General features: G+C 42.1%; 2 non-coding genes and 1 pseudogene across 2 annotated transcripts; all 3 read right to left on the bottom strand.

The window, feature by feature from the left end:
- Nucleotides 1-2,041: 2,041 nt before the first annotated feature.
- LOC117148961 lies at nt 2,042-9,720 on the bottom strand (annotated as a pseudogene).
- Nucleotides 9,721-10,061: 341 nt separating this feature from the next.
- On the bottom strand, nt 10,062-10,240 carry LOC117148953. The gene has a single exon (XR_004459958.1). It is a non-coding gene; the product is annotated as a 5.8S ribosomal RNA (ribosomal RNA).
- A 691-nt stretch (nt 10,241-10,931) lies between these two features.
- On the bottom strand, nt 10,932-12,902 carry LOC117148995. The gene has a single exon (XR_004459995.1). It is a non-coding gene; the product is annotated as a small subunit ribosomal RNA (ribosomal RNA).
- Between the last annotated feature and the right edge of the window lie 1,456 nt (nt 12,903-14,358).

Here is a 14,358-nt window from a genome sequence, read left to right as displayed (position 1 = left end):
TCACACGATTCACCATGATGGCCTCGAGCACCTTACCAAAGACTGGCAGCAAGCATATTCCTCTATATGAGGAGGGCTCACACTTGTCCTTATCTGGCCCTTTGAGCAGCGAGACAACTCGTGGGCACTTCCACTCGGCGGGAAAGTATCCTAACCGGATGCATCGGGAAAACAACGATACTAGGTGCTCGGGTATGGCGCGCCAGACTGCCTTGCAGATAGTGCCATTGATGCCGTCCAAGCCGGGAGAGCGCCTGCTCTTCAACCGGGCAACACATGCATCAACCTCGAATTCTTCGAGGGCCGGTGGGACTTCCTCCGCGATGGCAGTCGGTGCTTCGGACTCCGCAACTGGGAAGAAATTGCGGAGGAGCACTCGTGCACAGTCACCCCAATCAGTGATGAGCTCGCCATTCACGCGGAGGCACCCAATCTCCGTGCACTTTCTGCGGCCTCGGCAAATCTTGTAGACGCGCCCCCATGGGTCGTCGGCATGATCTCCCACGAAGCGTTTCCAGTCATCCATTTTTGACCTCCCAATGAGCTTCTTGTAGTTGGCTGAGGCCCGCCTCAGCTCGACCACTACACGCTCTATAGCGGCACCGTCATCACGACGCCTTCCATCTTGGAGTAGGCGACGAAGTCTCCGGACTTCGCGCATTGCAGCGCTGAGGTCGGCAGTCCACCAACGTGCTCTCCTGTTGGGCGATCGAATCGACTTTCTTCCCAGCGCAATATCGCATACATTATGTACTATACTGCGCAGGGTCGAAACTTGCTGGTCCAACGGCGACTCTGAGAAGTTCTCCGGAAGTTCGGCTGCTCTACTCACCATTTCCTCCTTCGGCTTCTCGGCCGCATTTCGTGCCACATTTAGCCCAACTTCAGCGAACCTCTTTGATGCTACCACCTTCTGCAGCTCTCCAACTGAAGGAGTACGAATGATCGCACCACCACCTCGGCGGAGCTCACGTACCTCATGTACTCTGACTCCGAGGGAGGGTGCAACCATCGTTCGCACCTTTTCCGCTATAGCTTTCCCCGATAGCGCAGGGTCGTCGCACTTCACCACCGCTGACCACGTCTCGCGAACCTTGGTGGTCCGCGGGGCAGCGATGGGTGCAACCTGTGACATCTGGGGAGCATTGGCGGCCGTAATCTTCAACGGATTCGACGACGGCGGCGGCGGTGGCGGCATAGCGAGCCGCATCTCCAGTTCTCCACACCGGAGCATTAACGCCAACACCAGCTCATCGTAGCGGCTGATAGCATACGAGAGCTCTTCCGTGTCCACTTCTCCTAGGCTGCGGAAGCTGGTTCTCACCATGCGCTGGGTGGCCGACAGCTCTGCCATCATAGCTGCTTGCCTTGGTGCTTGGTGGCAACAATTTTAGCAGCAGTGGAAACGGCGAAGGCAGCAGTGTGGTCGGCAACAGGGGCAGCAGTAGGATCAGCAGCGGTGGCAGCAGCGTGGGGGGGGGGGGGGGGGCAGCATCGATGGCAGCGTTTGCCGTAGCCGCCCGGGCGTCCTCCAGCGACGAAAACGCCTCCTCCAGTACACCAACGGGTTCTGGCACTCCATTCGATGCCAGGGCAACCAATTTCGCCTGCGTCGGCGCCGAGCTCTTAGAGGCCAGATGGCTTCTGCGCCTGCCTCGTCTGGACTTCCTCGAGGCACTACTTCCGCTCAAGGCACTCGCGCTGCTGTCGCTCTCCATCGGCATAACTCCGATGGTGGCTCCTCCTACCGTCGACGCCAGCAACCGTATGCTCGTTTGCTCAGTGACAAAAGGTGGATGCTCCAGAGCTCCACCTATCGGTAGAGTCTGGTAGCACTAAAACTGTCCCTAGACACAAACCCTAGTAGTGACTGCCACCAATAAGCTTTTTGACAGCTGCTCAAAAAGCTTACTCGAAAAACTTACTCGTAAGCTCGCCTCGCAGCACGTGCGGAGTGGAAAATTTCCAATAGTTTATTGTTAATAATTTCCAAACCGCTTGTTTTTAACACTCGACAATTTTCGCTCGACTTACGCGGAGCACTAAATCACCGATTTAATTACTTTCCAAACAAGGAAAACTTAGTTATTCGCAATCTGTACACGAGCGCAACGAAAACACGTCCGTCGTTAATCCATTCATGCGCGGCATCAGGTGATCGAAGATCCTCCTAATGTACTATGTTACAAATAACATTGACATCACATCCATTGTCGTTTATAAATAAAATATAAACTTTAAATGGTTTAGAAGCCATACAACGCAAATTGCCCCTTATTTATCATTGCAGTCCAGCACGGATACGACCTTAGAGGCGTTCAGGCATAATCCAACGGACGTAGCGTCATACCACTTTTCGCTCAAACAAGTATTGTGCCATTGGTCCGTACCTGCGGTTCCTCTCGTACTACGCAGGAATGCTGTCGCAACAACGATTTGTCATTAGTAGGGTAAAACTAACCTGTCTCACGACGGTCTAAACCCAGCTCACGTTCCCTTGCATGGGTGAACAATCCAACGCTTGGTAAATTTTGCTTCACAATGATAGGAAGAGACGACATCGAAGGATCAAAAAGCGACGTCGCTATGAACGCTTGGCCGCCACAAGCCAGTTATCCCTATGGTAACTTTTCTGACACCTCTTGTTAAAAACTCTTTAAACCAAAAGGATCGATAGGCCGAGCTTTTGCTGTCCCTGTGTGTACTGAACACCGAGATCAAGTCATCATTTGCCCTTTTGCTCTATGTGTGGTTTCTGTCCGCACTGAGCTGGCCTTGGGACACCTCCGTTATTATTTGAGAGATGTACCGCCCCAGTCAAACTCCCTACCTGTCAATGTCCTTGAATTGGATCATACCTGAGTAATTGGAGTTATACCAAATTTTCAAATCAAAAATACATAAATGCATCGTTTTATTAAAGAATTTGTTTGCGATTATATAACAAACTCGTGATACTTTGATCAAGAAGCTTGCATCAAAACCCAATACCATAAGATATAATAAATATATCCGTATAATGGCTAGGAAATGATACACGTTCCATTTAATCAAGTAAGTAAGGAAACAATAAGAGTAGTGGTATTTCATTGACGATACCAAACCGAGGTCTAATATCTCCCACTTATTCTACACCTCTTATGTCTCCTTACACTGCCAGATAGAGTCAAGCTCAAAAGGGTCTTCTTTCCCCGCTAATTATTCCAAGCCCGTTCCCTTGGCTGTGGTTTCGCTAGATAGTAGATAGGGACAACGACGACTTTTCAGATCTCTCCGAACTTGTTTTACGTGGCGTGTTCCACACTGAAGGGATTACAACCACGACACCCTGAACACCCACAAGTGGTGCATGTATCAACATGGTGTATGTGTCTGGATACGCCAGACAAGCGTCCCGGACTAGAAGCTATAGATAGGGACAGTAGGAATCTCGTTAATCCATTCATGCGCGTCACTAATTAGATGACGAGGCATTTGGCTATTTTTTTTTTTTTGATCGCGGAGGTATGGAAATCTATCGAAAGATACTAGGGCTGCCAACACTGCGTGTGGTCAGTTTTCCTAGCATGCACGATTCATTGCTCTATCTGAACCGAAGTTCCGCAACGCCTACGTACTAAAACCATCCTCATAGCCATTTGTATATAACCATTATTTTGCGATGTTTATGCCTTTATTGATGTTATGCCAAGACAGCAAGCAAATGATTTGAACCAAACGTTTTAGCTAAGTCCAATCACGGGAAAACCCGCTCAGGTACATGAACTGTTTAAAACAACCGAGACTGCCTCTCATAACCTGGACGCTAATGATATGACTATCATATTTGCTGAGGAGACCCTTGCTATCAATCTTTTAACGGATTGACCACTCCAGATCCCCCTCCAGTTCAGGGTGGCAGAATGGAATTCAATGTCACCTGCGGCTTCGAATCTGCGACGCAATTCAGTTCGTATGTCCGGTCTGTCGTATCTATTGATTTTGCGCTGGTGTGCATCATCCATAGAGTGTCCGTCTGTCACAATTTGTATGTCGATCACATCAATGTGATCTTGTCGTAGTGCCACCAGGTCCGGTTTATTAAGGCCGGATTCGCACTGCAGACTTGGTTCAACAATGACCACGCAGCCTCTCTCCTCAAGTCCCCGCTTGATTCGATTTACTACGCAGTTGTGTCTAGCTACGCGCCTCCCATGCGATCGGTAACATTTTTGCATTATGTGGTTTGTTGTTTCGGGAGCGTCACATCCTGCACGACACTGTCGTTCCAATTCGTGCCTTCCCCTTGTAGTACGAGACTTCGTGGGTAGGGCATTTATCCGCAGACGAATACCGTCTATATATTCCTTTCCTGTTAGTAAACGCGTGGGTTGATTAACCCACCCGTGTTGCGGTCCCCAATGGCCCTATTCACGGAGTCCGCTACCATCAACTGAGAGGTACAATTTGTTCGCCCAATATTTTTCTATTGCCGGACGCGATAACAATTCATTTTGTTCTGCCAATAATCTATCTCGGGCCCGTTGTTTTTCGGCTTCGAGGAAAGAGCTGGCTACCTCGTTTTGCGTGAGGTGAGGCCATTTAATGTTACTCAATCGTCTTAGCCTTAACATTGGAGCTACCCATCTTAGTGATGGAATTCCGAGACCTCCACTTTTTGGGGGTGCATGAATGAATGCTATCGGCACATCCAGCGGAAGATTTAGCCATCTTCGCACATAATATCTTATTAGTTTGTCAGTTTTTCGTAGGACGCCTATCGTCACACTCCCAAGGGCTAACTTGTGATAGAGCTGTGGGATAAGGACAGTCCTAAGGGCGAACATCCTCTGTTGTGGTTTGAGGGGGCCTTTGTCAATCTTTGTAGCTTTGGACCAATGTCCTCGGCCGGATTGCATCGAACCCTCCCGGTTGCAGTGAAGTTGATGCCTAAGTACTTCCACTCGTCCGTTCGCTTCAGTGATGGAATCTCCCTTGAGCCTACGTAGAAGCTCTGTGCCTCTAGCACGGTACACTTCTGTTTCGGCTGGCCCTTAATGCCAACGGTAAAACATTTGTCGGCATTAAGTTTGAGGCCGACGAGAGATAGAAAATCCAGCGTTTTGTCCAACAATACTTGAAGTCCCATTCGAGTTTCAGCAAATAGTACCAAATCATCTGCAAACGCGGCCGCGTTAGTAATGGCATTTCCGACTTTGGTACCAATTTCGCTGGGTAGGTTTCTAAGTAACCTGTCCATTACCAAGTTAAATAGAATAGGAGACAAAGGGTCACCCTGCTTCACTCCTCTGGCAGGGACGAATTCCTCTGAACTCCAACCGTCCCCATTGAGACTGGTACCGCCACCCTCGTACGTATTCTGTACGTAGTCAACGAAGCCCTTTGGCGCACCATAAGCACGTAAGGTGTCATATATAGATGCATGCGATAAAGAATCGAATGCCTTGCTTACATCTAAATTTGCTATGTAGCAAGATCTAAAGTGCTTATGGCTATGCCTCAAGACTAAGTCAACTATCGTCGCATTATCGGCACATCCGTCGGTAGGTAAGAAGCCACGCTGGCGCGGGTCCCAATTGATTGATGAGTTCAACCGGGTTGCCAATATTGCATTTAGCTGTCTTACCAGGACTGAAGGCACCGATATTGGACGAAAGTCTTGCGGTCGCTTCGCCGTCACCGTCTTCGGGATGAAGACCAGTCGGATAGAGTGTGGTAGATTACCGCACCATAGAAATAGGTTCATTATTCGCAACATAATACCTGACGGCACCTCCCTGGCAGATTTTGGAGTTATCCCGTCAGGCCCCGGAGATGAAGATAATGAGATTCTTGACGCCCGAAGGTCATGCTCCGTAATAGCAGACCAAATCCTCTCAAGCGAGTGATCCATTTGTATCACTTCTCCACTGCAAGAGCTTGGGCTAGGCTGAGTCATTACTTCTCTCCAGTAGGGAACCATTACTTCTTGGCTTGGCATTACCGACTCATCAGTTCCATTTAGCAAGGACTTGATGCATCTTCCTTTATGCTTATCCCAGTTACGCTGGACGACAGCATACTGCTGCCTTCTGCTTTCTCTCCTATTCCGAGGTCTCCGAGGAGGCCTCGTCAGCGTGTCTCGTACCATACACCCTGTGCCGGAAAAATTCCCAAGAGATATAGCGATAAGCATTGGAGAGTGATTTCCTTTCCCTCGAGCTCTGCCCTGTCAATGATCGTTTGTAGCTCTTGGGCTCTCCATTTGGAATGGCATTCTACGGGGCTATACCCACGCAGTTTCCGCAAAATTTCCCTGTTCTACTGTTCGAAGGGAGTGATTGGAGTTGTTTCTGATGTTGTTACTTGGTGGTTTTGCTCACTTCTACTAGGGCGGCGCCTTATGGTTAGATTTGCAACTTCCGGGACGAGAGCAGATTGCCCTCTTATCTGCTCTATTTTCTCCTTATAATCGCCCCTCTGTCTTAGCTTTTTGATGGCTTCGACGCTGCGGTTTGCAAAATATACCGCTAGTTGCTTGTTCATGTGTTTATGTCCATTTGCTGTGAGCTCAACCTCCTTTCTCGCCATCATCCACTTCTCTTCCTCACTCCACCTTGCCTTTATATCGACACGTCGACGTTCTTCATCAAGTTCGTCTGGGTGCCGAGATCGCATGTGAACACCGAGTCCTCTCTTGCTGTTAAAGGACCGTCCACATACTGTGCAGGGAACCCTAGATAGAGTAGCCGCTGCGTTTGGTTCATATTGGTCCTCCGGGAAGATATCCACGGGGGGTCGGGTCGTCATCAGATTGTGTAAAGTTATCCGAGGCTCGTTATTTGTGTTTGTAGTACCAATATGAATAAATTTCCTCTGGGGAACCAACCCATCGGAAAAGTTTTGCCGCTCAAATTAGCTGCTAAACAAGTTTAGCATTACCGGGGACCACCACGAGGAGGTTTTGAGTCGACTTGAGTAAATGAGAGACTTGTGAGTTACAGAGTACCATTCCCTTTCCGCACATCATATGATATGACTTACGAATTACAGAAAAATACTCCCCCTCTGCTCGCAAATACCCCTGATCCCCATAGTTATAGTTATAGTCATAGTTACTCCCGCCGTTGACCCGCGCTTACTTGAATTTCTTCACTTTGACATTCAGAGCACTGGGCAGAAATCACATTGTGTCAACACCCGCTAGGGCCATCACAATGCTTTGTTTTAATTAGACAGTCGGATTCCCCAAGTCCGTGCCAGTTCTGAATTGATTGTTAATTGATAATCGTTATAATTGATAAGAACTAATTGGTTTAACCCAAATAGTATTCTTAAAAATTTTAGCAAGAAAGTTCCACAATTGGCTACGTAACTAAACTATCCGGGGAACAAGTAACTAACATAAATGCTAGAAACTCTATTTACCCAGAACGAGCACATAAACCATGTTATTGTTTCCCAATCAAGCCCGACTATCTCAATCTTCAGAGCCAATCCTTATCCCGAAGTTACGGATCTAATTTGCCGACTTCCCTTACCTACATTATTCTATCGACTAGAGACTCTTCACCTTGGAGACCAGCTGCGGATATTGGTACGGCCTGTTGAGAAGTTTGCGTGTCCCCACCATAAATTTTCAAGGTCCGAGGAGAAAATATCGACACAACAGTATATGTCATGCTCTTCTAGCCCATCACCATATCTCTCTGCGAAAGACTTCCATGGTAGTACGGCTATAAAACAGAAAAGAAAACTCTTCCGATATCTCTCGACGGCTTCTTTATGGTCGTTCCTGTTGCCAGGATGAGCACGAGGCCCATATTTAATAACAAACGGATACTCAACAGGTTACGGAATTGGAACCGTATTCCCTTTCGTTCAAAATTATTCAAGTGTATTATATTCGCTTTGTTTATATGGTTAGGCATTTTTGTTTTACTTGAAAATTTTCGGCTTTCGCCTTGAACTTAGGACCGACTAACTCGTGATCAACCACTGTTCACACGAAACCCTTCTTCACTTCAGTCCTCCAAGGTCTCATTCGATTATTTGCTACTACCACCAAGATCTGTACCAATGGCAGCTCCATGCAGGCTTACGCCAAACACTTCTACGCATACCATTGTACCTTCCTACTCACTAAAGTTTCAAAATTTATATCACAAGTAATATAAATCATCTACTTTAGCGGTAATGTATAGGTATACAACTTAAGCGCCATCCATTTTAAGGGCTAGTTGCTTCGGCAGGTGAGTTGTTACACACTCCTTAGCGGATTTCGACTTCCATGATCACCGTCCTGCTGTTTTAAGCAACCAACGCCTTTCTTGGTATCTGCTTGAGTTGTTAATTTGGGCACCGTAACATTACGTTTGGTTCATCCCACAGCGCCATTTCTGCTTACCAAAAGTGGCCCACTGGGCACATTATATCATAACCTTGAACTTCATATCAAGAAAGTTAAGGTTCTTACCCATTTAAAGTTTGAGAATAGGTTAAGATCGTTTCGACCCTAAGGCCTCTAATCATTCGCTTTACCAGATAAGATTATTTTATATAATATTAAAATGCACCAGCTATCCTGAGGGAAACTTCGGAAGGAACCAGCTACTAGATGGTTCGATTGGTCTTTCGCCCCTATACTCAATTCTGACAATCGATTTGCACGTCAGAACTGTTTCGGTCTTCCATCAGGGTTTCCCCTGACTTCAACCTGATCAAGTATAGTTCACCATCTTTCGGGTCACAGCATATATGCTCAAGGTACGTTCCAGTTAAAGGCATAAATAATATAAATATACATTATACATTACTATATAGAACGCCCCGGGATTGTTTTAATTAGCTATAAATAGCTAAAAAACTAATCCCATTATTAGTCAAGTTAATTATGCTATTAGGTTTACATCCCAATAACTTGCACATATGTTAGACTCCTTGGTCCGTGTTTCAAGACGGGTCCCGAAGGTATCCTGAATCTTTCGCATTGTTAATCATACAAGAGCATATAATAAACACAAAAATCAATGATAATTATGCCATTATATAATTCCGAAAAATTAACGCTCTGTAATAATATAAATCTATCAGCACTTTATCAAATTAATAACATTTATTCTGTGTTAAAATGCAAGCAATTTAATTGGAATAAACTATAAGTTATATTTTATGATAAATTTGGGATATGCTAATAGATTACAATGTCCTTATATGGAAAAAATGCACATTATTCTTAATAATATTATTTAAATATTACAATTTTAATGATGAATTTTCCATAACGGATATTCAGGTTCATCGGGCTTAACCTCTAAGCAGTTTCACGTACTGTTTAACTCTCTATTCAGAGTTCTTTTCAACTTTCCCTCACGGTACTTGTTTACTATCGGTCTCATGGTTATATTTAGTTTTAGATGGAGTTTACCACCCACTTAGTGCTGCACTATCAAGCAACACGACTCTTTGGAAACATCATCTAGTAATCATTAACGTTATACGGGCCTGGCACCCTCTATGGGTAAATGGCCTCATTTAAGAAGGACTTAAATCATTAATTTCTCATACTAGAATATTGACGCTCCATACACTGCATCTCACATTTGCCATATAGACAAAGTGACTTAGTGCTGAACTGTTTTCTTTTCGCTCGCCGCTACTAAGAAAATCCTTGTTAGTTTCTTTTCCTCCCCTAATTAATATGCTTAAATTCAGGGGGTAGTCCCATATGAGTTGAGGTTGTATATATAACTATATTTTGCCATAAATTCTTTATATATAAATGATAAAACAATCAATTAAATTCGTTATAAATAGTTCCAATAGTTCTTGTAAGCAAAGTTATTTTTTATCCATTTAACGAACCAACGAAGAATAATAACAAAACCAAGATTTTTCTTTTTCCGAATCATTAATAAGAGACAATTATAGATTGATTGATTGTATAGATTGTTTTTCACATTCAAATGTGAGATAATGTTTTTCATTTCTTTTTTAATATTATGAATAAAATCATTATTTAATCCAATAATATACCATATGCTTATAAAAAATTTATAAACAAATTAATTTGCATAGTCTTACAACCCTCAACCATGTGTAGTCCAAGCAGCACTATAAAATTAATTAAAGTACATAACAGCATGGACTGCGATATGCGTTCAAAATGTCGATGTTCATGTGTCCTGCAGTTCACACGATGACGCACAGTTTGCTGCGTTCTTCATCGACCCATGAGCCGAGTGATCCACCGCTTAGAGTTTTATTATTCATTTTTATATAATATCAATATTGTTTTTATTGAAAGAAATTAAAAATACACCATTTTACTGGCATATATCAATTCCTTCAATAAATTTATTTTTATACCTAAAAATAAATGTTGCGATATGTCTTAGTTTCATATAAGCATTATGTATCATAATAATCTGGTTATGGTTTGCTATTTTGGGTGACACATACTGCAAAATTTGTATAAAACATTAACCTGATGGATGACAGGTACAAACATTGTATATTTTAGGTTGTTGCATTAGCCAACGTATGCTCATAACATAGATGAACAATACATATTCGCAACGCGTGTATATGATATTATGGTCCATATACACACACACTTATTTCGATTACCACATTCAAAATTATTTTAATTTTAATTCGACTTCTACTTTCAAATTTTGTTTAGTTTCTTCGATTTCCATTTTCGAGAATTTGTTTTTTTAGGAAACGCCATTGTTGTAGTAAGTACTGCCACAAATAGGCACAACAACATTAATAATGTTAAAGTCTTTTTATGAGGTTGCCAAGCCCCACATATAAAATAAAAGCCATCTTCATTTTATTTTGACTTTAACTTTTGATTCCGTGGAATCATTTTGTAATATTTTTATTTTGGTAAATTGTATTTATTTGTATTATAACAAATGTTTATTAACGATAAGGATATTATACAATAATGATCCTTCCGCAGGTTCACCTACGGAAACCTTGTTACGACTTTTACTTCCTCTAAATAATCAAGTTCGGTCAACTTTTGCGAAACAGCCGTAATACGCAAGGCGTCACAGTGATCACGTCCGGAGACCTCACTAAATAATTCAATCGGTAGTAGCGACGGGCGGTGTGTACAAAGGGCAGGGACGTAATCAATGCGAGTTAATGACTCACACTTACTGGGAATTCCAAGTTCATGTGAACAGTTTCAGTTCACAATCCCAAGCATGAAAGTGGTTCAGCGGTTTACCCGGACCTCTCGGTCTAGGAAATACACGTTGATACTTTCATTGTAGCGCGCGTGCAGCCCAGGACATCTAAGGGCATCACAGACCTGTTATTGCTCAATCTCATTATTGCTAGACGCAATTTGTCCATTTAAGAAGCTAGTGTCCTTATAATGGGACAAACCAACAAACACAATAAACATTTTACTGCCACCATGAATGAAGGCTACATAAGCTTCAGCACCATAATCCTGAAGATATCTATTTAATATATTTGAGTCTCGTTCGTTATCGGAATTAACCAGACAAATCACTCCACGAACTAAGAACGGCCATGCACCACCACCACTAGATTCGAGAAAGAGCTATCAATCTGTCTTACACACTTATGTTCGGACCTGGTAAGTTTTCCCGTGTTGAGTCAAATTAAGCCGCAGGCTCCACTCCTGGTGGTGCCCTTCCGTCAATTCCTTTAAGTTTCAGCTTTGCAACCATACTTCCCCCGGAGCCCAAAAGCTTTGGTTTCCCGGGAAGCGACTGAGAGAGCCATAAAAGTAGCTACACCCAATTGCTAGCTGGCATCGTTTATGGTTAGAACTAGGGCGGTATCTGATCGCCTTCGAACCTCTAACTTTCGTTCTTGATTAATGAAAACATCTTTGGCAAATGCTTTCGCTTAAGTTAGTCTTATGACGGTCCAAGAATTTCACCTCTCGCGTCGTAATACTAATGCCCCCAAACTGCTTCTATTTCTATTAATCATTACCTCTTGATCTGAAAACCAATGAAAGCAGAACAGAGGTCTTATTTCATTATCCCATGCACAGAATATTCGGGCATTTGAAGCCTGCTTTAAGCACTCTAATTTGTTCAAAGTAATAGTACCGGCCCACAATAACACTCGTTTAAGAGCACTAGTGCAGGTTTTTAAATAGGAGGAACATATGAAAAAATACAAGTATTTAATCACATATAAGAACTCCACCGGTAATACGCTTACATACATAAAGGTATAGTACTAACCACAATTGTAAGTTGTACTACCCGTATGAAGCACAAGTTCAACTACGAACGTTTTAACCGCAACAACTTTAATATACGCTATTGGAGCTGGAATTACCGCGGCTGCTGGCACCAGACTTGCCCTCCAATTGGTCCTTGTTAAAGGATTTAAAGTGTACTCATTCCAATTACAGGGCCTCGGATATGAGTCCTGTATTGTTATTTTTCGTCACTACCTCCCCGAGCTGGGAGTGGGTAATTTACGCGCCTGCTGCCTTCCTTAGATGTGGTAGCCGTTTCTCAGGCTCCCTCTCCGGAATCGAACCCTGATTCCCCGTTACCCGTTGCAACCATGGTAGTCCTAGATACTACCATCAAAAGTTGATAGGGCAGACATTTGAAAGATCTGTCGTCGGTACAAGACCATACGATCTGCATGTTATCTAGAGTTAAACCAATATAACGATCTTGCGATCGCTTGGTTTTAGCCTAATAAAAGCAAATGTCCCATAAGGTTCATGTTTTAATTGCATGACTTAGCTCTAGAATTACCACAGTTATCCAAGTAACTGTTAACGATCTAAGGAACCATAACTGATATAATGAGCCTTTTGCGGTTTCACTTTTAATTCGTGTGTACTTAGACATGCATGGCTTAATCTTTGAGACAAGCATATAACTACTGGCAGGATCAACCAGAATAATGTTTTTCCTTCATATTCCATTCATATATTTTGAATCGAAATAAGCAATATAATAGATATATAGATATATAGATTTTTCACTTTATATAATTCCATGATTTTTATTATATTGAATAAAATTCAATATTTCGCCTTTGGGTAAAATTTTAAATATATATTTATAAGTAAAAAATCCATTCGATTACGGTTATTTTTATATAGCATTCGTAATCCATATTTTCATTTTTAATTTATACTTGTTTTACCAATATAACAAGAATTTCATATAATTATTGTAATATATATGTTTCTATAATTTTATCTTTTTATACATACATATTTCGTTATAAAATATCATGTTATTTCCAACATACATAATTATTGTATCCACACATGAACAATTTTTGTTTAACCAATATAAATATTAAGTTAAATCATTTGCATTTTGAAGATAAATTTAAAATTTATCTCTTTTCATATATCTCTCTGGTAATATATAAAATAAAACCAAGCGCATATGATAATATTTCCACATTTAAAATATAATTTTATATTTCTTTCATAAGAATCCATATTTGTATTATACCGTAACGATATAATAATCCAACTATACGGCAGGTAATAAATTAATATTTGCCTGCCTCCAAAAATTAAAGATAATATATGGAAACGATTTGTTATTCTATATATAATAGAAACTTGACTTTTGTTTCAACGATATTATCTAAAAAGCGTATATATTCCTATTATCCGCGGAGCCAAGTCCCGTGTTCTATAGAACTGAGAAACAAATTTGTACACTATAATGGCTTTTCTCTATAATACTAAGGAATGTGGGATATTTTCAGCATTTTTTCCCTTATACATATAATAATTAATCATTTTCATATGTATATTATTTAATTTACTCATATTATTGCCAAAATCATATGAATATGTCGGAGCACAATTATTATTCTCCATTTCGCGCAGCGAGTTTCGAACGCACCGAAGTTCTACACACAATTAATTCGTGTCACTCACTTCTTCTCCGTGCTAACCTTCGAACCACACTCGGCGACAGCGACCACACGCTGCCGCCGCGCTGTAACAGGAGATGCCAAAGCTACAAAAATACAGCCGACCAATAGCAACGCAGTATGCAATATTGTAATATGATGAAATACCAATGATTTCCCGAAATGATGAAATTACTGTACTTCTGGAATATTCTAACACATAATACAATATGCTGACATACCAATGATTTCCCCGAGCTGATGGAATTATTATTCTTGTGAAATATTCTAGCACATCCACCAGCTTACAAAAGTATGCGCCGACACGGCCATCCTGACCTTTACACGTCCTCGTGAAATATTACCAACATGATTCGTTCTCTACAATTTTATTGCAAAACTATTTTTACATCATTTTAAAATAAATATTAGCCAATTGACAAATCAAATATCCAAATTTAAATTTCCGATAAAAAT

Source organism: Drosophila mauritiana, chromosome X (genome assembly GCF_004382145.1).
Source record: "Drosophila mauritiana strain mau12 chromosome X, ASM438214v1, whole genome shotgun sequence".
NCBI lineage: Eukaryota > Metazoa > Arthropoda > Insecta > Diptera > Drosophilidae > Drosophila > Drosophila mauritiana.
This window is presented reverse-complemented; position numbering and strand designations above follow the sequence as displayed.